Below are 25000 nucleotides of genomic sequence, written 5' to 3'. Positions count from 1 at the left end.
ATAACTGTTTTTATATTGTTTTACTTTCTTTTTTATTCAAGAAAATGTTTTTAATGTATTTATCTTATTTTATTTGATTAATTTTTTTAAAAAGTACCTTATCTTCACCATACCTGGTTGTCCAAATTAGGCATAATAATGTGTTAATTCACGACTGTATACATCGGTTGATATCGGTATCGGTTGATATCGGTATCGGTAATTAAAGAGTTGGACAATATCGGCATATCGGATATCGGCAAAAAGCCATTATCGGACATCCCTAATATATATATATATATATATATATATATATATATATATATATATATATATATATATATATATATATATATATATATATATATACATATATATATATATACATATATATATATATATATATATATATATATATATATATATATATATATATATATATACATATATATATATATATATATACATATATATATATATATATATATATATATATATATATATATATATATATATATATATATATATATATATATATATATATATATATATATATATGTAAGGAGGTGAACTGATGTGGGGAGTCTGCAGAGGTTCTTTCAAAAGGTTGAGACAGTTGTTACGGAAGCCTCCAGGGGGCGCCACTTCGTGGTCTGTTCACTGTTGTCTGTGAATGTTCTTCTTCGTTGGTTGTGGCCATCTTAGGTCACAACTCCATGTCTTTTCTAAAGGTAAGCAGGAAGGGACCAGGCTCCCCAGTTAAAAGATGAAAAAAAGTTATTGTTTTGCACTATTAAGCCGATTTATTCACAAAATATGATGGCTAAGAGTTATATTAAGGTGGGGGTTTTGTAAATTGTGAAGAGACTGTTGATTTTGTTATGTTTTTATGCCAGTGTGTGTGGTATCCCAGAAGCATGTTATGCTAGGACATGTTTTGGCTCTTTTCATATGATTATCCACTCACTCAGTCGTTTATGTCTACACGCACGCACACACACACACGCACGCACGCACGCACACACACACGTTACCTGCTGGGTATATTACTGGTCACGATGAGAGAAGTTGATTGTGTTTTAAAATATAAAGTGTTATAGTGTGACATATTTTGTATTTTGTGACAACTCCATGTCTTTTCTAAAGGTGAAGATTTGAGATAAAGACGACTCCACCCAGATCCTATGCTTTCTTGCCTGGTCTTTCTCTCCGTCTTCTCACGCACACAAAAATACAATACACAACGCAGAGACTTCATAGGGAGACCGAGGACTAGACGGACCCGGGATAGGGGAAGCCAGCTTCAAGGGTTACATATATATATATATATATATATATATACATATATAGTCACCTGAAACAATTCTCAATCTATAAAAAAAAAGAAAAATCAATTTAAATTTATATATATATATATATATATATATATATATATATATATATATATATATATATATATATATATATATATATATGTAAAACGATTCTCAATCTATTAAAAAAAAAGAAAAGTGTATACACATATATATATATATATATATATATATATTTAAAAAAAAAATATATATATATATATATATACTGTATATATATATATATATATATATATAGATGTAAATCGATTTTTCATTGTTTTTAATAGATTAAGAATCGTTTCAGGTGAGAATCGCGTTTCATTTGAAAATCTATTTTTTTGACACACCTAATAAGTATAGTTTTTATGTATTTGGTTTTTGAAAATATTTTATCATCATTTAAATACATTGAATACAAATAAAATATAAAAAAATATTAATTATTTAATTATTTATATTTATAGTATTTTTTTTAAAAATAGTTTGTATATATTTGTTTTCAGATACTCGTTGCATCTTGAACAGCAAGTCAAGTGTTGAGTGGCCTGATGCCAAAATGGCTGCCGACTGCCAAGCAGCCAGTCAGTCTCATGGTGGAGCAACACGCGTGCAACTCACTGGTAAATACTGGCTCAATTCTCCTCTGTCTGCAGAAATAATGCATATGTGATGATTTAATTTATCTCCGACGCCTCGGATAATCCTGCGGTGGGCGTCGTACTTGTTAGCGGCATTAAGAAGGTGCCGCTCTCCTTGTTGTTGTTGTTGATGATCGCTGATTTCTGCTGCCAGCTGCAAGTTCCAGCCGGCTTAAAGCGGCCGAGGATAAACAGCCAGCAAACACGTGTAATCTGGGTGCAGATTGTCATCTGCATAGGTAAAGTAACACCCAAATCCCGCTTTTCGCCACTAATGTGATTCCCGACACAAGGCGGCGAGCGTTGATAAGACAATTACCGGCCGAGTGTCGGAGCGCTGCAGCGAGAATATCTTTTCCGGTGGTTTCTCTTCGGGGCCTCCGAGGGGCTCTCCTCAATCAGTGGCCTAATTGTCTGATGATGGTGTTGCTGTTCAGTAAAATACGTTCGGGGGAGCAATGAAATCAGCGTTCTTGTACGGAGGTCACGTGACATCTCGGCGGCGTGCACGCCAAAGTTGCTCCTTTGACTTCCCGCTTTTGGGGACACAAATTGTGCAGGGAGGCTTTGATGGAGCAGCCGGGTCCAACGTGGTGGTTGCATAACGTTACGTAACAGGGATGACATATATTAAATGTAAGACAGAAACTTTTTATACAGAAGTTCCACAAGTCAACTTTTGTGTTTCCTTTCCAGAACCTTTTTTTTAAATAGCTTTTGCCAGATTTTGCCTGAATTTCAGTCTTCAGTTTTTGCATCAACAGTAAAAATTGCTGTATTTTTAAAAAATTGCTTGTGTGTATTTAAAGTGGTCTTGTGTTGTTTTTTTTGTTTGTTTTGTTTTGTTTTGTTTTGTTTCATTTAAGTCACTTTTTTTTTTAAATACCTTTTGCCAGATTTTGCCTGAATTTCAGTCTTCAGTTTTTGCATCAACATTAATAATTGCTGTATTTTAAAAAATTGCTTGTGTGTATTTAAAGTGGTCTTGTGGTTATTTTTTTTAAAATTTAAATTGTATTTAATTTTTTGTTTCATGTAAGTCAATTTTTTTTTTTTTTTTTAAATAACTTTTGCCACATTTTGCCTAAATTTCAGTCTTCAGTTTTTGCATCAACAGTAAATATTGCTGTATTTAAAAAACGTTTTTTGTGTGTATTTAAAGTGGTCTTGTGGTTATTTTTGATTTTTTTTATTTGTATTTGTTTTTTTGTTTAATGGTGCGGTGACATTATTCCCAACTCAATATTCAGGCTTTGTATACAGACAGGTAAATATTGACTTTATTTACATTTATTTTTTAAATATTTTCTCTGTTTTTCATTTTGCACAAATTGCTCCTTCTGTTAGCATTTTCTGTCATTGTTTGAATTCATAGTAATTTTTTATAGTAAAATATTTTTCCCAAACCTACTATTTAGTTGTTGCAGGTATAAGTGCATGATAAATATCTGAAATTTAAAAAAAATTATATAAACAATAAAATCAAATAACATTAAATAATAGAAAAAAAATAAAATTAATGCTGTGCTTTAGATAGGTTTGCATTTTTGTCAGGATTTTAATTCCTAGTAATTAAATATTTTCTCTGTTTTTCATTTTGCACAAATTGCTCCTTCTGTTTGCATTTTTTGTCATTATTGGAATTCATAGTAATTTTTTATAGTACAATATTTTTCCGAAACCCATTATTTAATTATTGCAGGTATAAGTGCATGATAAATATCTGAAATATATAAAAATATATATATATATATATAAACAATAAAATCAGACAACATTAAATAATAGAAAAAAAAATACAATTAATACTGTGCTTTAGATAGGTTTGCATTTTTGTCACGATTTTAATTCCTAGTAGTTAATATTAGATTTTTTTATCAGATTTCTTTTCAAAATACCGTGATTAAGTTTTTGCGTGGAGAGCAAAAATGTAATTTTTTATTTTATAGGGCATGTAAAATATATAACACAATTATAAATAATAACATCTGTTAATATTGAATTACAGCTCCGATTAAAGAAAAAAAACAATGCACTGTTCTTTAGGCACTGATTCTCAATCTGTGGTACGCCTGCTCCCTTTTGTGGTACGCCAAAGAATCACTTGATTAAAGTACAGTGTTTTATTTTCCTATATTCAAACACCGTGTTACTGTTCAAACTGGGTGTAATGTTACAATGGCCGAAAATATTAAATATACTTGTTAAATAAAACCTGCGCCTTCAAATAAACTGCATTTGTTATATTAATTTCTTCTTATTAAGTACCATTATCACTGGAGGATGAGGCGAAACATGTAACGCACAAAAGACAAGCCAGGAGCACAGGCGCTCAAAACCAAGGTAACCACTAAGCTAGCTTGAAACAACAAAGATAATACATGCTTTAGTGATACCAAGGGTAGTATCAGTATATGAGCGATACTAGAGTGATTATGTTGATATTTTTATTTTCCTCAAAGTAATTTTTTGATGTTTTTATTAATGCTCACACACTCATTGATTCTCAATCTGTGGTACGCCTCCTCCCTCTTGTGGTACGCCAAAGAATCACTTGATTAAAGTACAGTGTTTTATTTTCCTATATTCGAACACAGTGTTACTGTTCAAACTGTGCGTAATGTCACAGTGGCCAAAAATATTAAATATGCAAGTTAAATAAAACCTTGGCCTTGTTTTTAATGAATACCTAAGCTTACTACGCTACTTTGTTTTCATGTTGGTCCTCATGGTGGTACCCCCCCCCCCCCCCCCCGCTGCTTTAGGGGGATTTGGGCGAGCAAATAAAGCACTTATGTTCTACTACCTGTGCCAAGCTGTAAACGGCCCCTCCGCTCATAAACAAACATGGCGTCAAATGTATTTAACTTCTTCACTGTTTCACTGGAAGACAGTTCATGTGTTGTTTGCACTAAACACTTTTCAAACATTGTACAAGAAGGGAAGAAAGAAAACATTGAGCTTCAACACATCAAACCTAATTAGCCACCTGAAATGCCAGCATGGCGTGCTGCTAAATGAGAAGCCCCAAAGACAGCCGCGAAGACACAAACTACAGTAACATCTAAATTTCAACAAAATAATATTCATAAATATTTTATGGGTACTTGGTGATTGATAGGAAGTTATCTGTATCAGTAATCAGTAGAGATGTCCGATAATGGCTTTTTTTGCCGATATCCGCTATTCCGATATTGTCCTACTCTTTAATTACCGATTCCGATATCAACCGATACCGATATAGACAGTCGTGGAATTAACACATTATTATGCTTAATTTTGTTGTGATGCCCCGCTGGATGCATTAAACAATGTAACAAGGTTTTCCAAAATAAATCAACTTAAGTTGTGGAAAAAAAATGCCAACATGGCACTGCCATATTTATTATTGAAGTCACAAAGTGCATTATTTTTTTTTAACATGCCTCAAAACAGCAGCTTGGAATTTGGGACATGCAGGTTGAGGTGGGCGGGGTTGGGGGGGGGGGGGTTAGGGGTGAGAGGGGGGTGTATATTGTAGCGTCCCGGAAGAGTTAGTGCTGCAAGGGGTTCTGGGTATTTGTTGTGTTGTGTTTATGTTGTGTTACGGTGCGGATGTTCTACCGAAATGTGTTTGTCATTCTTGTTTGGTGTGGGTTCACAGTGTGGCGCATATTTGTAACAGTGTTAAAGTTGTTTATACATCCACCCTCAGTGTGGCCTGTATGGCTGTTGACTAAGTATGCTTGCATTCACGTGTGTTTGTGAAAAGCCGTAGATATTATGTGACTGGGCCTTTAAGGTTTATTGGCGCTCTGTACTTCTCCCTACGTCCGTGTACACAGCGGCGTTTTAAAAAGTCATAAATTGGTCTTTTTGAAACCGATACCGATAATTTTGAAACCGATACCGATAATTTCCGATATTACATTTTAAAGCATTTATCGGCCGATAATATCGGCAGTCCGATATTATCGGACATCCCCAGTAATCAGTAAATACTGTGCATCCCGATTAATTTATTTGTGTTGTTATTGTGCACAAATATAATAATATATTAGCCACGAATGAGTCTTATACATGTTTATCAGGGATGCCGAAAAAATTTTATTTACATCAAAATCGCAAATTTTCATTTGTTCTGGTTCTAAATTAATTAAAAATAGCCAATAATAAATGTTTTCAAAGACGTTTTTAGGCCTTCTCTGCGCCTTCTCGCTGCATGTATACATCGTGCATTAGCAGCCGAGAGGAGCTTTAGTTACCTCTTTTGAAAAGGTTTTATCTGTCATTTACATACCAAATAAATTGCGAGAATTGTGTTGAATCGAATCTGAACCGAATCGTCGCACCAAGGTTCGGAATCGAGTTGAATCGTGAGTTGTTGATGATAATTGAGTAAAGGATTTTCCAGACCATGGAGACCAGAAAAATCTTTGCTATATTTATTTATTAATTTATTACATTTGTTACGTTAAAATATAACGTGCTACTACCCATGTTATTTTACTTTTATAATTATATTGTTCAAAAATGTACTCAAGCTTTTTCCTAAAACAATTTTTTTTTTTAAATTGTGCATACATTTCTACGATAACAATTTTCTTGAACTTTAGTCATTGTTGTGCCCTTTTCCTGAAATTATATTCAAGCTTCTGACCTTAAAGTTTGCTTTGGCCTGCACATTTAATTATAATATCTACATATTGTACTCTTGGGCAATTATTCTGACTCGGAGGGACACATTTAGAGAAGAAAATGTGTCTGGGGGCCGGTATATCTGATTTTTAGGAACACTAATACAAAACCTCACAATAATGTCTGAATGCTAAATGGTAAATGGGTTATACTTGTATAGCGCTTTTCTACCTTCAAGGTACTCTAGGGTGTACTATTTCCACGTTCACCCATTCACACACACATTCACACACTGATGGCGGGAGCTGCCATGCAAGGCCCTAACCACGACCCATCAGGAGCAAGGGTGAAGTGTCTTGCTCAAGGACACAACGGACGTGACTATGTTGGTAGAAGCTGGGGATCGAACCAGGAACCCTCAGGTTGCTGGCGCGGCCACTCTCCCAACCATGCCACGCCGTCCCCCGAACACATTATGTCAGACCGCCTGAAAAAACAGAATAGAATTTTCCTTTTATTTACTTAATGACACACCCACAATGTACATGAATTTAAAGAATGTGGGATTTACAATATTAACTATGAACGATAAAACACTGAATATTGAGAACATATGAACGTCACACCCCCTCTCGATCGACATATTTTACAGTCAAGCCAAACGCAAAAAAAATGTATCAAAAACAGCCAAATACAAATGCGAAGGGTAAAAAAACCCCAAAAAAACCCCACCTACAATCTGATACATCTGATAAATCACTAAGCTTTAGAACTTTGTTGTAAAAAATTCCTTCCGCGTCTGTCCCTGACACTCGCATTTCAGGCTGGCCGCTCTGGAAACACTCTGTGGAAACGCTCCCCACCCATACTAGTGATATTTGGGGGGTTACCCACATATGCGGTCCTCTCCAAGGTTTCTCATAGTCATTCACATTGACGTCCCACTGGGGTGAGTTTTCCTTGCCCGTATGTGGGCTCTGTACCGAGGATGTCGTTGTGGCTTGTACAGCCCTTTGAGACACTTGTGATTTAGGGCTATATAAATAAACATTGATTGATTGATTGATTGATTTGCTTATTTTCTGTCTGATAAGATAATTCTTCTCACTAAGCAGATTTTATGTTAGAGTCTTTTACTTGTTTTAAGGGTTTTGGTCCTAAATGATCTCAGTAAGATATTACAGCTCGTTGCTGAGATTTTATGACCTATATTGAGTAAAACATGCTTGAAACTAGAATATCAACTGTTGCAAAGCTGTGCCATTAACACTCACAAGTATAAAACTACTTTTTAAAAATAATAATTTCTTACTTCAAGCATGAAAAAAAAAAAGAGCGCTTATCATTATGTCAAGATAATGGCACTAGCATTTGCTTAATTTAAGAATATTTTTCAACATATTGAGCAAAAAGTTCTCTTTTTTTTTCTACCAAGAAAAGTGCACTTATTAGTGAGAATATACTTATTTTAAGGTATTTTTGGGTTCATTGATGTTGGCTAATTTTACTTGTTTTGGAAAGTCTTGACAAGCCGAATTTTCTTGTTCTATTGGCAGATAATTTTTAAAAACACCCCTAATTTTTGTATTTTTTTTTCTTGTTTTTGAACACTGACTTTTTGCAGTGTGCTTGGTGCCTCGTCTGAGCTGCTGTGACTTAGATTACCATAGTAACTACATGCAAAAGCACAGATTCCAACCATTGGAATACTTTGTATAGTTCAAGACTTACGGTCATTTGAAAACATCACTGCACATCATAATGGCAGCTATGCTGCAAAAAGTCAGTGTTCAAAAACAAGAAAAAAAAAATACAAAAATTAGGGGTATTTTACTTGAACTAAGGAAAATTATCTGCCAATAGAACAAGAAAATTTGGCTTGTCAAGACTTTCCAAAACAAGTAAAATTAGCTAAGCTCAATGAACCCAAAAATACCTTTATAATAAGTATATTCTCACTTGTGCAGCCCGTTGAGACTCTCGTGATTTAGGGCTATATAAATAAACATTGATTGATTGATTGATTGACTAATAACAAGTGCACTTTTCTTGATAGAAAAAAAGAGACCTTTTTCCTCAATATGTTGAAAAATATTCTGAAATTAAGTAAATGCTAGTGCCATTATCTTGACATAATGATATGCGCCCGGCATTACATTTCATGAAACCATCAAACTTACAATAAAAACTAGTTTATTTTTCATAATGGAAAGGCAACCGCTTGTTACTCTCGGGGTCTACTAGCCGCTCAGTCAAATCATATTGTCTAAAAATGCATTTTCCCATCAATAACATGACATCATCGCGCCAAGTGTGTGCTCTTTCAGTCAATTAGTGCGCAAGGAATATATATATATTAGAGATGCGCGGATAGGCAATTATTTCATCCGCAACCGCATCACCAAAGTCGTCATCCACCCGCCATCCACCCGAACTAACATTTTATCAAAACCACAACCGCCCGCCACCCGCCACCCACCCGTTGTTATATCTCTAATATAGACGATGCAAGGCATTTGTTATATGGTGCGGTGCATTATAAAGATGACAAGAGTCCTGCTGTGTCTCAGTACCATGTATTCAGGCTGCATGTAGGACGTACAACAGAGGTAAACACACGTGACGCAGGGATATGTTATAGGTGAGGGCACCGTGGCTGCCACAGGGTGGCGCAGTATGTCAATACAATCACCCTGTAACAGCATTCCTATTAAAGAAAGGAGACTGATCCAATGCAGCAGAGACATTCAATGCGTGCCACGCACTCTTGGCCACGCATTAGAGGCTAAGAGATATTAATACGTGATAATATTATTTATCATTATTATAATATTATTGTCATTTCCATTAAGAAAGTGTTGACTATTATTGTTATTTTTTTCCCCTGGTCTTTAGTATTCCCTTTTTTAGTTTGTCGCGTACCACGTTTGCAGCCGGCGTTGCCATCTTTTTATTTTTTTCTTCTTCTTCTGTGCTGTGTTGTGGTGTGCTGTGTCACGCCAAATTTCTTCCTCCTACAAAAACCTTCCCTCCCCCCCATTTACTTCCGTGGTCATGTTTCCTCTTACGTCATTGACAGCGATCGATAGCACTTCGGCTTTGACTGCCCGTCGCTGGAAGGATACTTCGTCTTTGACAGCTGCTGGAATCTGAAGAAATCGATTATTGGTTTTTTTTGTACAGGCGCGAAACAGGACAGTCGGTTAAGGACCCCCGGCAACTTTGTGACTTTATTGGACGCAGCCCCGGAAGTAAATGGGGGGGAGGCTTTTGTAGGGGGCAAGAAATTTGGCGTGGCAGCTGCAGCAGTGCCTGATGAATAATTGCCTGTTTCAAAGAGTGCTGCTCGTTTTTTGTATGTGGGTAACAACATTTAACTATGTATTTTTTTTTTCTGAATTGGTTCAACCGCCACCCGCCCGAATCTATTTCAAATCTATTTTTTTTGTCATGCATCCGCCCGACCCGCGGATTATCCGCGGAGTCCGCGGTTGTGTCCGCAAACCGCGCATCTCTAATATATATATATATATATATATATATATATATATATATATACACATACAGCCAAAAAAATTTTTATTGTAATTTGGAATAATTTACCTGAATGTGCATGAACAATCTCTGTTCAAAATAGTTTGAAATGTCACATGTTAAATGTTTAAATATTAACTGTCCGTTTACCGTACTGTGCCGACTGTACTAATATGAGTACGTATTTTCTCTTGTTTCATTGAAAATAAAACCGCAAAGTCCATTTGGCTGTCATCTCTTTTAATTATGAGACACAATTGTGTCAAAGTCATGATTTTTTTGTTCATGCTTGAAATAAGAAATTATTACTTTGAAAAAGCAGTTTTATACCCGTGAGTGTTGATGACACAGCTTTGCAACAGTTGATATTCTAGTTTCAAGCATGTTTTACTCAATACAGGTCATCAAATCTCAGCAACAAGCGGTAATATCTTACTGAGATCATTTAGGACCAAAACACTTAAAACAAGTAAAACACTCTAACATAAAATCTGCTTAGTGCAAAGAATTATCTTATCAGACAGAAAATCAGCAAATATCACCCTTATTTGAGATACTTCATCTTACTTAGATTTCAGTTTTTGCAGTGTACAGTTTCCATCTTAAAGATCGAAAAAAATGAATTGGGAATGTCCGGCAGGCAAGATTGAAAAGCTTAACCAGGCCTTATTTTTGCCCAGATCTGCTATAATGTCTTGATCCAAGTAGTCCTCATATATTTTTTTAAAGGTAATATTTCATTTTATTATTATATCTTTGATTTTATTATTTTATTTTTATTTATTTCTAAATTGAATTAACTTATATATTTTATAAAAAAAAATGCATTTCTTTATTTTGTTGATGTATGCTATTTCAATCACTTATTTCACTTGTTTGTTTTTATTTCTCTTAACGAATTTTGCTTTCCTGTGTGGATGAATGTGGTAAGAGTGTGTGGGTAAGCGGGTTGGGCGAGGGGCAGGAAATCTGTCTATATGCTTTGGCTACCCCTGTGGTACATTTTAAATGTGCTTTATGAATAAAGTTGATTTATTTTATTCTGTAAAAAAAAAAAAAAAAAAAAATATTCCTTATTCCCAATAGTAGTTTTTTCCCCCCCCAATTCCTACTGCCATATTTTTGAAGTAAGTTCTGCAACATAAAATGCGTCAAAGTGGGAGCAGGTTTAACAAAATTCTGCTCACAGCATGACCCCGGTTGTAACATCACAACGCTCTATTTTGGGCTTGGTGCACCTGAAGGGAGCATATATGTGTTTCCTCGGTTTTGCAGAAACCTCCAACTGTTTCTCTCAGGAGACCCGATCAGGATGATGTTCAATAATTGAACTACTCGCGTCTCGAGAGAATCCTGGACTGCAAACATTTTTTTTTCAATGTCATGGAGTGTTTTTGGTTGTTGTTTTGCTGCGTCCAGCTTGTGGCCGGGGCGTCGCTGTCAAACACCCCCAAAAAAAGCACAGTTTCTACTCTCTAGTCTGCTGTTTTATTCATGCAAATAGGACTTTAAAGTCATGTAAACAACTTCAATTGGACCGAGGCAGCAGTACTTAGTGGGGGGCCCACCACCTGTGACGGCCAATAAAAGACGGAAACAGGCTTCAGTCCTGCTTCGGGGGGGGGGGGGGACCAGCGTCCTGTTGCGGCCTCTAACGGCGAACGCGCCGCCGCATGCTGGGCGACCACTGATGCCATACGAAAGCATAGCCCACATGTCGCTGAACCACGGCAGCGAGCACAGCACGGTACGCGCTTCGCTGTTCAGAGTGGACAAACATCGGAGCCACTTAAAAGCCCCCCGCCCGCTCGGTCTCGTACCCGCGTCATGTGCCGTATGAATGACCGACGCGGGGTCAAAAGTCACTCTCCTGGAGTCCACTAAGACTTGCTTCTGCGGATGTCGGGGTTGTCCCGATACCAATATGTTGGTACCGGTACCAACATTTTTTTTTTCAATACTTTTCAAAATAAAGGGGATCACAAAAAAATATTGGCTTTATTTTAACAGAAAATCTTATGATACATTAAACTTATGTTCCTCATTGCAATCAAAGACCAATTTTTGGTCTTAAATAAAATAGTGAACATACTAGACCAGGGGTCGGCAACCCAAAATGTTGAAAGAGCCATATTGGACCAAAAATACAAAAACAAATCTGTCTGGAGCCGCAAAAAATTAAAAGCCATATTACATGTGTCATGAGATATAAATTGAATTAAGATGACCTAAAGGAAACTAAATGAGCTCAGATATAGCTACAAATGAGGCATAATGATGCAATATGTACATATAGCTAGCCTAAATAGCATGTTAGCATCGATTAGCTTGCAGTCATGCAGTGACCAAATATGTCTGATTAGCACTCCACACAAGTCAATAACATCAACAAAACTCACCTTTGTGTACTCATGCACGACGTTAAAAGTGTGGTGGACAAAATGAGACAGAAAAAGAAGTGGCATAAAACACGTCCTAGAAAGTCGGAGAAAGTTATACATGTAAACAAACTATACGGTGAGTTCAAGGACCGCCAAAATTACTAGGACAAAACGGCGCTTGCCAAATACTCGAATCAGTGAAGCATGTTTAATATAAACAGTGTGATTTATAACAATTAGGGAGGTTTGTGTCATGTTTGTCCTCCTACACAAACCATACTAAACAAAAAAATCGATTTTTTTTTTTTCCCCTCATCTTTTTCCATTCTTCATACATCTTTGAAAAATCTCCAGAGAGCCACTAGGGCGGCGCTAAAGAGCCGCATGCGGCTCTAGAGCCGCGGGTTGCTGACCCCCGTACTAGACAATTTGTCTTTTAGTAGTAAGTAAGCACACAAATGCTCCTAATTTGGCTGCTGACTTAGTGTTGTCCCGATACCAATATTTTGGTACTGGTATCAGTACCAAAATGTATTTTGATATTTTTCGGTACTTTTCTAAATAAAGGGCACCACAAAAAATGGCATTATTGGCTTTATTTTGACAAAAATATCTTAGGGTACATTAAACATATGTTGCTTATTGCAAGTTTGACCTTAGATAAAATAGTGAACATACAAGACAACTTGTCTTTTATTAGTAAGTAAGCAAACAAAGGCTCCTAATGTAGTCTGCTGACATATGCAGTAACATATTGTGTCATTTTCCATTCTATTATTTTGTCAAAATTATTAAGGACAAGTGGTAGAAAATGAAATATTAATCTACTTGTTCATTTACTGTTAATATCTGCTTACTTTCTCTTTTAACATGTTCTATCTACACTTCTGTTAAAATGTAATAATCACTTATTCTTCTGTTGTTTGATACTTTTCGTTAGTTTTGGATGATACCACAAATTTGGGTATCAATCTGATACCAATAGTTACAGGATCATAAAAAAGTTAAAGTAAAAGTACCAATGATTGTCACACACACACATTAGGTGTGGCGAAATTATTCTCTGCATTTGACCCATCACCCTTGATCACCCCCAGGAAGGTGAGGGGAGCAGTGATCAGCAGCGGTGGCCGCGCCCGGGAATCATTATCGGTGATTTAACCCCCAATTCCAACCCTTGATGCTGAGTGTCAAGCAGGGAGGTAATGGGTCCCATTTTTATAGTCTTTGGTATGACTCGGCCGGGGTTTGAACTCACAACCTACCAATCTCAGGGCGGACACTCTAACCACTAGGCCACTGAGTTGGTACATTGGTCATATTCAAAGTCCTCATGTGTCCAGGGACATATTTCCTGAGTTTATAAACATCATATACATTTTCAAAGAACGAAAGAAGATGTTGTCATGCCAAAAAATATCGATGTAATCATAGTAGTACCGACTAGATATGCTCCTGTACTTGGTATCATTACAGTGGATGTCAGGTGTAGATCCACCAATGGCGTTTGTTTACATTGTGACGCCGGTGAGCTACGGCGTGTAGTGAAGCATGTTTTGCTATTCCTCGTCCTGCAGGGATGATACTTGTAAGAAACTTACTTTATTTGTCGCCATGGAGACCAGGATTAGTGATTTAGAAGTAGCTAAAACACTGCAGACTTTAGCCGCTATCTAGCTAGCCATGTCTTAAAGCACCTCTTCCCGAGGGCGTTTCAGTGTTATAACTTCACCTTTATCGTTAGTTTTTAGGTCAAAATGCGTCCGTTCTTCCTTTTCTGTCTACACACTGTGTCTGCTTGTAAGTACTCCGTACGTGTGCGTTGCCGAACTTACGCCTCTGCTCGTATTACTAGGAATGTCACGACGTGACGACAAGGTGCCGTAATGTCTGTAAAATGTTTTTTTTTTTTCAGAGGCAGTATAGTACCGTTTTTAATTCATTAGTGCCGCGCTACGGTATTAGTACCGGCATACCGTACAACCCTAGTTGGAACACTGACAAATATTCCACAGTTGCATATTTAAAGGTGGAAAAACACGTCTGACTAAATTGTGCTTGACTTTCGCTCACATCCAGCTGTTTGCCTTGTGCGCCGTCATGCTGTTGTTCCACTCTTCCGAGTTGCACAAACTGTAGCCCCTGCTGGGATGAAAGTTGGTGCCCACAAAGCCTAATGGAAGTCTTCTCACAGCCGCTCAGGGCGGACTGATTGATGTTTAGACAGAAGTGTAAGAGTGGAACAATAACAATGGGGGGGAAAAAAATCACAAAGGTAGCAATAGTTAGCTAGCTTTTTAGTTTAGCAATAAAATACACAATTTAATTTATTATCATGATTATAGTGGAACCTTGATTTACTAACTTCTCTATTTGCAAACTTTTTGATTTTCAAACTTTTAGACCAGGGGTGTCAAACTCGTTTTCATTGAGGGCCACATCACAGTTATGGTTGCCCTCAGAAAGCCGATTTTAACAATGAGTAATATACATGTGTACATATATATATATATATATATATATATATATATATATATATATATATATATATATATATATATATATATATATATATATATATATATATATATATATATATATATATATATATATATATTACATTAACAATATATTTTTTGACTTAAGCTGCAAAAAAAAAAAATACAATTTTACTTTAAAAACTGTCAGCCCAGTCACTAGTAAAAGCAGTGTTTTTTTTGTACAGCATATAAAAAATGGAATACATGTAATGGAATGTAGAAACCATACCACTGTTTTTAGCGGTAAAATTCAAGCAACAAAGCTGCTATTTTTTCATTATTTTTTTTACCGTAAAATCTTGTTGTTTTAATGTTTTTTTTAATTTTTTTAGATTGTTTTAGTTTCTTGCTGTACATGGGAAAAAACTGTACCAAAGTTGATTTTACGGTAAAAAACTCAGTCGGCGGAATTTAACTGTAAAATCTATAAATTATCTACAATTTGATTGATAATTTGTTTTGAAATCATAAGTCAAGCAGATATATAAGTACAGTATTTATCTTTATTTTAACAAAAAATATTTTTGGAATACATAATATAATATTTTGATTTTGATAATATTTAATTTTAAAATATATGCAATTGCATGCAGTACATGGTTTTTAATGTCAAAAGGGAAAGGGAAAATATATTTAGTCAGAAAAGATTAAGCATTTTATTAACACATATTATTTCCAGGCTTTCGCGGGCCACATAAAATAATGAGGCGGGCCAGATTTGGCCCCCGGGCCTTGAGTTTTACACGTTTGTTTTAGACCAACGCCTCTGTAAGCAAACCATGTCTCTACGTACGAACACTTCATTCACTCATTCATTTTGTATCACGCCTGCAGGCAAAAATCAGGGCGCAGCATTAATGTGGGGGCGTAGCCCTCCACGTCACTTGCTGTGCAGTACACTACTCGTCACTTCTCAGCGCTTCAACGTGGGTGCCTTTTCTGTGTTCTTTTCCATTTTGACAAGTTTTGTCCATCTTGCCAACTCTATGCGAGTCCTCAAAAAAACCCAGACCAGCTTTGAAAGGAGGAGGGAATTCCTTGTGCGGAATTAAACGAACAACATTGATTAAACGTCATCAAAAAGCATGTTGTTTCAACGTTGTATTTGTGTTGTGGAATATAAGTTAGAAAATGACCAAAATTCAATGATCAAATCAACGTTAGAAACCAACATGAAATAAACGTTGTCAAAAAGCATGTTGTTTCAATGTTATATTTGTGTTGTAGAATATCCATCCATTTTCTACCGCTTATTCCCTTAATGGTTGGAAAATAACCAACATTCAATGATCAAATTAACGTTAGAACCCAACATTGAAAAATCGTTGTCAAAAAGCATGTTGTTTCAACGTTGTATTTGTGTTGTGGAATATTGGTTGGAAAATGACAAAAATTAAATGATCAAATCAACGTTAGAACCCAACGTTGAATAAACGTTGTCAAAAAGCATGTTGTTTCAACGTTATATTTGCGTTGTAAAATATTGGTTGGAAAATAACCAAAATTCAATGAAAAAATCAGCGTTAGAACCCAACATTGATTAAACGTTGTCAAAAAGCATGTTGTTACATCGTTGTATTTTTGTTGTAGAATATTGTTTGGAAAACGACCAAAATTCGATGATCAAATCAACATTAGAACCCAACATTGAATAAACGTTGTCAAAAAGCATGTTCTTTCAACGTTATATTTGTGTATTAGAATATTGGTTGGACAATTACCAAAATTCGGTGATCAAATTAGCGTGAGAACCCAATATTGAATAAACGTCGTCAAAAAAAATGTTGTTTCAACGTTGTATTTGTGTTGTGGAATATTGGTTGGAAAATGACCAAAATTCAATGATCAAATCAACGTTAGAACCCAACGTTGAATAAACGTTGTCAAAAAGCGTGTTGTTTCAACGTTATATTTGCGTTGTAAAATATTGGTTGGAAAATAACCAAAATTCAGTGATCAAATCAACGTTAGAAACCAACATGAAATAAAAGTTGTCAAAAAGCATGATGTTTCAATGTTATATTTGTGTTGTAGAATGTTGGTTGGAAAATAACCAAAATTCAATGATCAAGTCAACGTTAGAACCCAACAGTGAATAATCGTTGTCAGAAAGCATGTTGTTTCAACGTTATGTTTGTGTATTAGAATATTGGTTGGAAAATGACCAAAATTCAATGATCAAATCAACGTTAGAACCCGACATTGATTAAACGTCGTCACAAAGCATGTTGTTTCAATGTTGTTTTAATGTTGTATTTGTGTTGTGGAATATTGGTTGGAAAATGACCAAAATTCAATGATCAAATCAACGTTAGAACCCAACATTGATTAAACGTCGTCAAAAAGCATGTTCTTTCAATGTTGTATTTGTGTTGTAGAATATTGGTTGGAAAACGACCAAAATTCAATAGTCAAATCAACGTTAGAACCCAACATTGAATAAACGTTGTCAAAAAGCATGTTGTTTCAATGTTATATTTGTGTTGTAGAATATTGGTTGGAAAATGACCAACATTCAATGATCAAATCAACGTTAGAACCCAACACTGAATAAACGTCGTCAAAAAAGCATGTTGTTTCAATGTTATATTTGTGTTGTATAGTATTGGTTTTAAATTGACCAAAATTCAACTGTCAAACCAACGTCACAACCTGACATTGAATAAACGTCGTCAAAAAGCATGTTGTTTCAACGTTGTATTTGTGTTGTGGAATATTGGTTGGAAAATGACAAAAATTCAATGATCAAATCAACGTTAGAACCCAACGTTGAATAAACGTTGTCAAAAAGCATGTTGTTTCAACGTTATATTTGCGTTGTAAAATATTGGTTGGAAAATAACCAAAATTCAATGAAAAAATCAGCGTTAGAACCCAACATTGATTAAACGTTGTCAAAAAGCATGTTGTTACATCGTTGTATTTGTGTTGTAGAATATTGGTTGGAAAACGACCAAAATTCGATGATCAAATCAACATTAGAACCCAACATTGAATAAACGTTGTCAAAAAGCATGTTCTTTCAACGTTATATTTGTGTATTAGAATATTGGTTGGACAATTACCAAAATTCGGTGATCAAATTAGCGTGAGAACCCAATATTGAATAAACGTCGTCAAAAAACATGTTGTTTCAACGTTGTATTTGTGTTGTGGAATATTGGTTGGAAAATGACCAAAATTCAATGATCAAATCAACGTTAGAACCCAACGTTGAATAAACGTTGTCAAAAAGCGTGTTGTTTCAACGTTATATTTGCGTTGTAAAATATTGGTTGGAAAATAACCAAAATTCAGTGATCAAATCAACGTTAGAAACCAACATGAAATAAAAGTTGTCAAAAAGCATGATGTTTCAATGTTATATTTGTGTTGTAGAATGTTGGTTGGAAAATAACAAAAATTCAATGATCAAGTCAACGTTAGAACCCAACAGTGAATAATCGTTGTCAGAAAGCATGTTGTTTCAACGTTATGTTTGTGTATTAGAATATTGGTTGGAAAATGACCAAAATTCAATGATCAAATCAACGTTAGAACCCAACATTGATTAAACGTCGTCAAAAAGCATGTTGTTTCAATGTTGTTTTAATGTTGTATTTGTGTTGTAGAATATTGGTTGGAAAATGACCAAAATTCAATGATCAAATCAACATTAGAACCCAACATTGATTAAACGTCGTCAAAAAGCATGTTGTTTCAATGTTGTATTTGTGTTGTAGAATATTGGTTGGAAAACGACCAAAATTCAATAGTCATATCAACGTTAGAACCCAACATTGAATAAACATTGTCAAAAAGCATGTTGTTTCAATGTTATATTTGTGTTGTAGAATATTGGTTGGAAAATGACCAACATTCAATGATCAAATCAACGTTAGAACCCAACCCTGAATAAACGTCGTCAAAAAAGCATGTTGTTTCAATGTTATATTTGTGTTGTATAGTATTGGTTTTAAATTGACCAAAATTCAACTGTCAAACCAACGTCACAACCTGACATTGAATAAACGTCGTCAAAAAGCATGTTGTTTCAACGTTGTATTTGTGTTGTAGAATATTGGTTGGAGAATGACCAAAATTTAAAGATCAAATCAACGTTAGAAACCAACATTGAATAAACATTGTCTATAAGCATGTTGTTTCAATGTTATATTTGTGTTGTAGAATATTGGTTAGAAAATGACCAAAATTCAATGATCAAATCAACGTTAGAACCCAACATTGATGAAACGTTGTCAAAAAGCATGTTGTTTCTATGTTGCATTTGTGTTGTAGAATATTGGTTGGAAAACGACCAAAATTCAACGGTCAAACCAACGTCACAACCTGACATTGAATAAACGTCGTCAAAAAGCATATTGTTTCAACGTTATATTTGTGTTGTAGTATATTGGTTGGAAAATGACCAAAATTCAATGATCAAATCAATGTTAGAACCCAACCCTTAATAAAAGTCGTCAAAAAAGCATGTTGTTTCAATGTTATATTTGTGTTGTAGAATATTGATTGGAAAATGACCAAAATTCAACGGTCAAACCAACATCAAAACCTGACATTGAGTAAACTTCGTCAAAAAGCATGTTGTTTCAACGTTATATTTGTGTTGCAGAATATTGTTTAGAAAATGATAAAAAATGCAATGGTCAAATCATCATTACAACCCAACATTGAATAAACGTTGTCAAAAAGCATGTTGTTTCAACATTGTATTTGTGTTGTACAATATTGGTTGGAGAATGACCAAAATTTAAAGATCAATTCAACAATAGAAACCAACATTGAATAAACATTGTCTATAAGCATGTTGTTTCAATGTTATATTTGTGTTGTAGAATATTGGTTGGAAAATGACCAAATTTCAATGATCAAATCAACGTTGGAACCCAAAATTGAACAAATGTTGTCAAAAAGCATGTTGTTACAACGTTATATTTGTGTTGCGGAATATTTGTTGGAAAATGACCAAAATTCAATGATCAAATCAGCGTTAGAACCCAACGTTGAATAAACGTTGTCAAAAAGCATGTTGTTACAACGTTGCATTTGTGTTGTAAAACATTGGTTGGAAAATGACCAAAATTCAATGATTAAATCAACGTTAGAATCCAACATTTAATGAACGTCGTCAAAAAGCATGTTCTTTCAACGTTATATTTGTGTTGTAGAATATTGGTTGGAAAATAACCAAAATTCGATGATCAAATCAGCGTCAGAACCCAACATTGAATATACGTCATCAAAAAGCATGTTCTTTGAACGTTATATTTGTGTATTAGAATTTTGGTTGGAAAATTACCAAAATTCGATGATCAAATCAGCGTTAGAACCCAACATTGAATAAACGTTGTCAAAAAGCATGTTGTTTCAACGTTGTATTTGTATTGTAAAACATTGGTTGGAAGATGACCAAAATTCAATGATCAAATCAGCGTTAGAACCCAACATTGAATAAACGTTGTCAAAAAGCATGTTGTTACAACGTTGCATTTGTGTTGTAAAACATTGGTTGGAAAATGACCAAAATTCAATGATTAAATCAACGTTAGAACCCAACATTTAATGAACGTCGTCAAAAAGCATGTTCTTTCAACGTTATATTTGTGTTGTAGAATATTGGTTGGAAAATAACCAAAATTCGATGATCAAATCAGCGTCAGAACCCAACATTGAATATACGTCATCAAAAAGCATGTTCTTTGAACGTTGTTTTTGTGTATTAGAATTTTGGTTGGAAAATTACCAAAATTCGATGATCAAATCAGCGTTAGAACCCAACATTGAATAAACGTTGTCAAAAAGCATGTTGTTTCAACGTTGTATTTGTGTTGTAAAACATTGGTTGGAAAATGACCAAAATTCAATGATCAAATCAACGTTAGAACCCAACATTGAATAAATGTTGTCAAAAAGCATGTTGTTACAACGTTGCATTTGTGTTGTAAAACATTGGTTGGAAAATGACCAAAATTCAATGATTAAATCAACGTTAGAACCCAACATTTAATGAACGTCGTCAAAAAGTATGTTCTTTCAACGTTATATTTGTGTATTAGAATTTTGGTTGGAAAATAACCAAAATTTGATGATCAAATCAGCGTCAGAACCCAACATTGAATAAACGTCGTCAAAAAGCATGTTCTTTGAACGTTATATTTGTGTATTAGAATTTTGGTTGGAAAATTACCAAAATTCAATGATCAAATCAACGTTAGAACCCAACATTGAATAAATGTTGTCAAAAAGCATGTTGTTACAACGTTGCATTTGTGTTGTAAAACATTGGTTGGAAAATGACCAAAATTCAATGATTAAATCAACGTTAGAACCCAACATTTAATAAACGTCGTCAAAAAGCATGTTCTTTCAACGTTATATTTGTGTATTAGAATATTGGTTGGAAAATAACCAAAATTCGATGATCAAATCAGCGTCAGAACCCAACATTGAATAAACGTCGTCAAAAAGCATGTTCTTTGAACGTTATATTTGTGTATTAGAATTTTGGTTGGAAAATTACCAAAATTCAATGGTCAAATCAACATTAGAACCCAACATTGAATAAACGTTGTCAAAAAGCATGTTGTTTCAACGTTGTATTTGTATTGTAAACCATTGGTTGGAAAATGACCAAAATTCAATGATCAAATCAACGTTAGAACCCAACATTGAATAAATGTTGTCAAAAAGCATGTTGTTACAACGTTGCATTTGTGTTGTAAAACATTGGTTGGAAAATGACCAAAATTCAATGATTAAATCAACGTTAGAACCCAACATTTAATGAACGTCGTCAAAAAGCATGTTCTTTCAACGTTATATTTGTGTATTAGAATATTGGTTGGAAAATAACCAACATCCGATGATCAAATCAGCGTCAGAACCCAACATTGAATAAACATCATCAAAAAGCATGTTCTTTGAACGTTATATTTGTGTATTAGAATTTTGGTTGGAACATTACCAAAATTCAATGGTCAAATCAACATTAGAACCCAACATTGAATAAACGTAGTCAAAAAGCATGTTGTTACAACGTTGCATTTGTGTTGTAAAACATTGGTTGGAAAATGACCAAAATTCAATGATTAAATCAACGTTAGAACCCAACATTTAATGAACGTCGTCAAAAAGCATGTTCTTACAACGTTATATTTGTGTATTAGAATATTGGTTGGAAAATAACCAAAATTCGATGATCAAATCAGCGTCAGAACCCAACATTGAATAAACGTCGTCAAAAAGCATGTTCTTTGAACGTCATATTTGTGTATTAGAATTTTGGTTGGAAAATTACCAAAATTCAATGGTCAAATCAACATTAGAACCCAACATTGAATAAACGTAGTCAAAAAGCATGTTGTTACAACGTTGCATTTGTGTTGTAAAACATTGGTTGGAAAATGACCAAAATTCAATGATTAAATCAGCGTTAGAACCCAACATTTAATGAACGTCGTCAAAAAGCATGTTCTTTCAACGTTATATTTGTGTATTAGAATATTGGTTGGAAAATAACCAAAATTCGATGATCAAATCAGCGTCAGAACCCAACATTGAATAAACGTCGTCAAAAAGCATGTTCTTTGAACGTTATATTTGTGTATTAGAATTTTGGTTGGAAAATTACCAAAATTCAATGGTCAAATCAACATTAGAACCCAACATTGAATAAACATAGTCAAAAAGCATGTTGTTACAACGTTGTATTTGTGTTGTTAAACATTGGTTGGAAAATGACCAAAATTCAATGATCAAATCAACGCTGGAACCCAAAATTGAACAAATGTTGTCAAAAAGCATGTTGTTTCAATGTTATATTTGTGTTGTGGAATATTTGTTGGACAATGACCAAAATTCAATGATCAAATCAGCGTTAGAACCCAACATTGAATAAACATTGTCAAAAAGCATGTTGTTACAACGTTGCATTTGTGTTGTAAAACATTGGTTGGAAAATGACCAAAATTCAATGATTAAATTAACTTTAGAACCCAACATTTAATGAATGTCGTCAAAAAGCATGTTCTTTCAACGTTATATTTGTGTATTAGAATATTGGTTGGAAAATAACCAAAATTCGATGATCAAATCAGCGTCAGAACCCAACATTGAATAAACGTCGTCAAAAAGCATGTTCTTTGAACGTTATATTTGTGTATTAGAATTTTGGTTGGAAAATTACCAAAATTCGATGATCAAATCAGCGTTAGAACCCAACATTGAATAAACGTTGTCAAAAAGCATGTTGTTTCAACGTTGTATTTGTGTTGTAAAACATTGGTTGGAAAATGACCAAAATTCAATGATCAAATCAACGTTAGAACCCAACATTGAATAAATGTTGTCAAAAAGCATGTTGTTACAACGTTGATTTTGTGTTGTAAAACATTGGTTGGAAAATGACCAAAATTCAATGATTAAATCAACGTTAGAACCCAACATTTAATGAACGTCGTCAAAAAGCATGTTCTTTCAACGTTATATTTGTGTTGTAGAATATTGGTTGGAAAATAACCAAAATTCGATGATCAAATCAGCGTCAGAACCCAACATTGAATATACGTCATCAAAAAGCATGTTCTTTGAATGTTATATTTGTGTATTAGAATTTTGGTTGGAAAATTACCAAAATTCGATGATCAAATCAGCGTTAGAACCCCAACATTGAATAAACGTTGTCAAAAAGCATGTTGTTTCAACGTTGTATTTGTGTTGTAAAACATTGGTTGGAAAAATGACCAAAATTCAATGATCAAATCAACGTTAGAACCCAACATTGAATAAATGTTGTCAAAAAGCATGTTGTTACAATGTTGCATTTGTGTTGTAAAACATTGGTTGGAAAATGACCAAAATTCAATGATTAAATCAACGTTAGAACCCAACATTTAATGAACGTCGTCAAAAAGCATGTTCTTTCAACGTTATATTTGTGTATTAGAATATTGGTTGGAAAATAACCAAAATCCGATGATCAAATCAGCGTCAGAACCCAACATTGAATAAACGTCGTCAAAAAGCATGTTCTTTGAACGTTATATTTGTGTATTAGAATTTTGGTTGGAACATTACCAAAATTCAATGGTCAAATCAACATTAGAACCCAACATTGAATAAACGTAGTCAAAAAGCATGTTGTTACAACGTTGTATTTGTGTTGTTAAACATTGGTTGGAAAATGACCAAAATTCAATGATCAAATCAACGTTGGAACCCAAAATTGAACAAATGTTGTCAAAAAGCATGTTGTTTCAATGTTATATTTGTGTTGTGGAATATTGGTTGGACAATGACCAAAATTCAATGATCAAATCAGCGTTAGAACCCAACATTGAATAAACGTCGTCAAAAGCATGTTCTTTGAACGTTATATTTGTGTATTAGAATTTTGAGTTGGAAAATTACCAAAATTCAATGGTCAAATCAACATTAGAACCCAACATTGAATAAACATAGTCAAAAAGCATGTTGTTACAACGTTGTATTTGTGTTGTTAAACATTGGTTGGAAAATGACCAAAATTCAATGATCAAATCAACGTTAGAACCAACATTGAACAAATGTTGTCAAAAAGCATGTTGTTTCAATGTTATATTTGTGTTGTGGAATATTGGTTGGACAATGACCAAAATTCAATGATCAAATCAGCGTTAGAACCCAACATTGAATAAACTTTGTTAAAAAGCATGTTGTTTCAATGAAATATGTTACAATATTTCCCGGAAATTGAAAAAAGGTTCCAGAAAATACCGGGTAATGGGAAAAACTTACATCACGTGATCAAGTAAATGAAGAAAATAGCATCGGTTGCTCGGTGGAAAATGAGGCGATGAATCAAGCTCTTTGAGAACAGAAAAAGGTGGCTAATCTGGAGCAAGAGAGCAGGCTCCTAAAACACAGATTAGCTGGGAAGCTAATTAGGCCAGCAGCACTAAAGACTCCCAGCATGTACG

General features: G+C 34.4%; 1 protein-coding gene across 2 annotated transcripts in view; it reads right to left on the bottom strand.

The window, feature by feature from the left end:
• The window catches only part of LOC133629862 (cadherin-18), a 278024-nt gene that overhangs the window by 199132 nt on the left and 53892 nt on the right, over positions 1 to 25000 (bottom strand). The window contains exon 1 of one of the 2 annotated variants that reach the window (XM_062020907.1): positions 24819 to 24939. The exons of the other annotated variant lie outside the window; for it this stretch is intronic. The gene's annotated coding sequence lies outside the window, so the exon portion shown is untranslated. Of the gene's footprint in view, positions 1 to 24818; positions 24940 to 25000 lie in introns of those variants that run through there. 2 annotated transcript variants of the gene reach the window in all.

The sequence above is a fragment of the Entelurus aequoreus genome, linkage group LG15, assembly GCF_033978785.1.
Source record: "Entelurus aequoreus isolate RoL-2023_Sb linkage group LG15, RoL_Eaeq_v1.1, whole genome shotgun sequence".
In the NCBI taxonomy this organism is placed as follows: Eukaryota; Metazoa; Chordata; class Actinopteri; order Syngnathiformes; family Syngnathidae; genus Entelurus; species Entelurus aequoreus.
The sequence above is the reverse complement of the archived record's forward strand: the minus strand, read 5'-3'. Positions and strand labels throughout refer to the sequence as shown.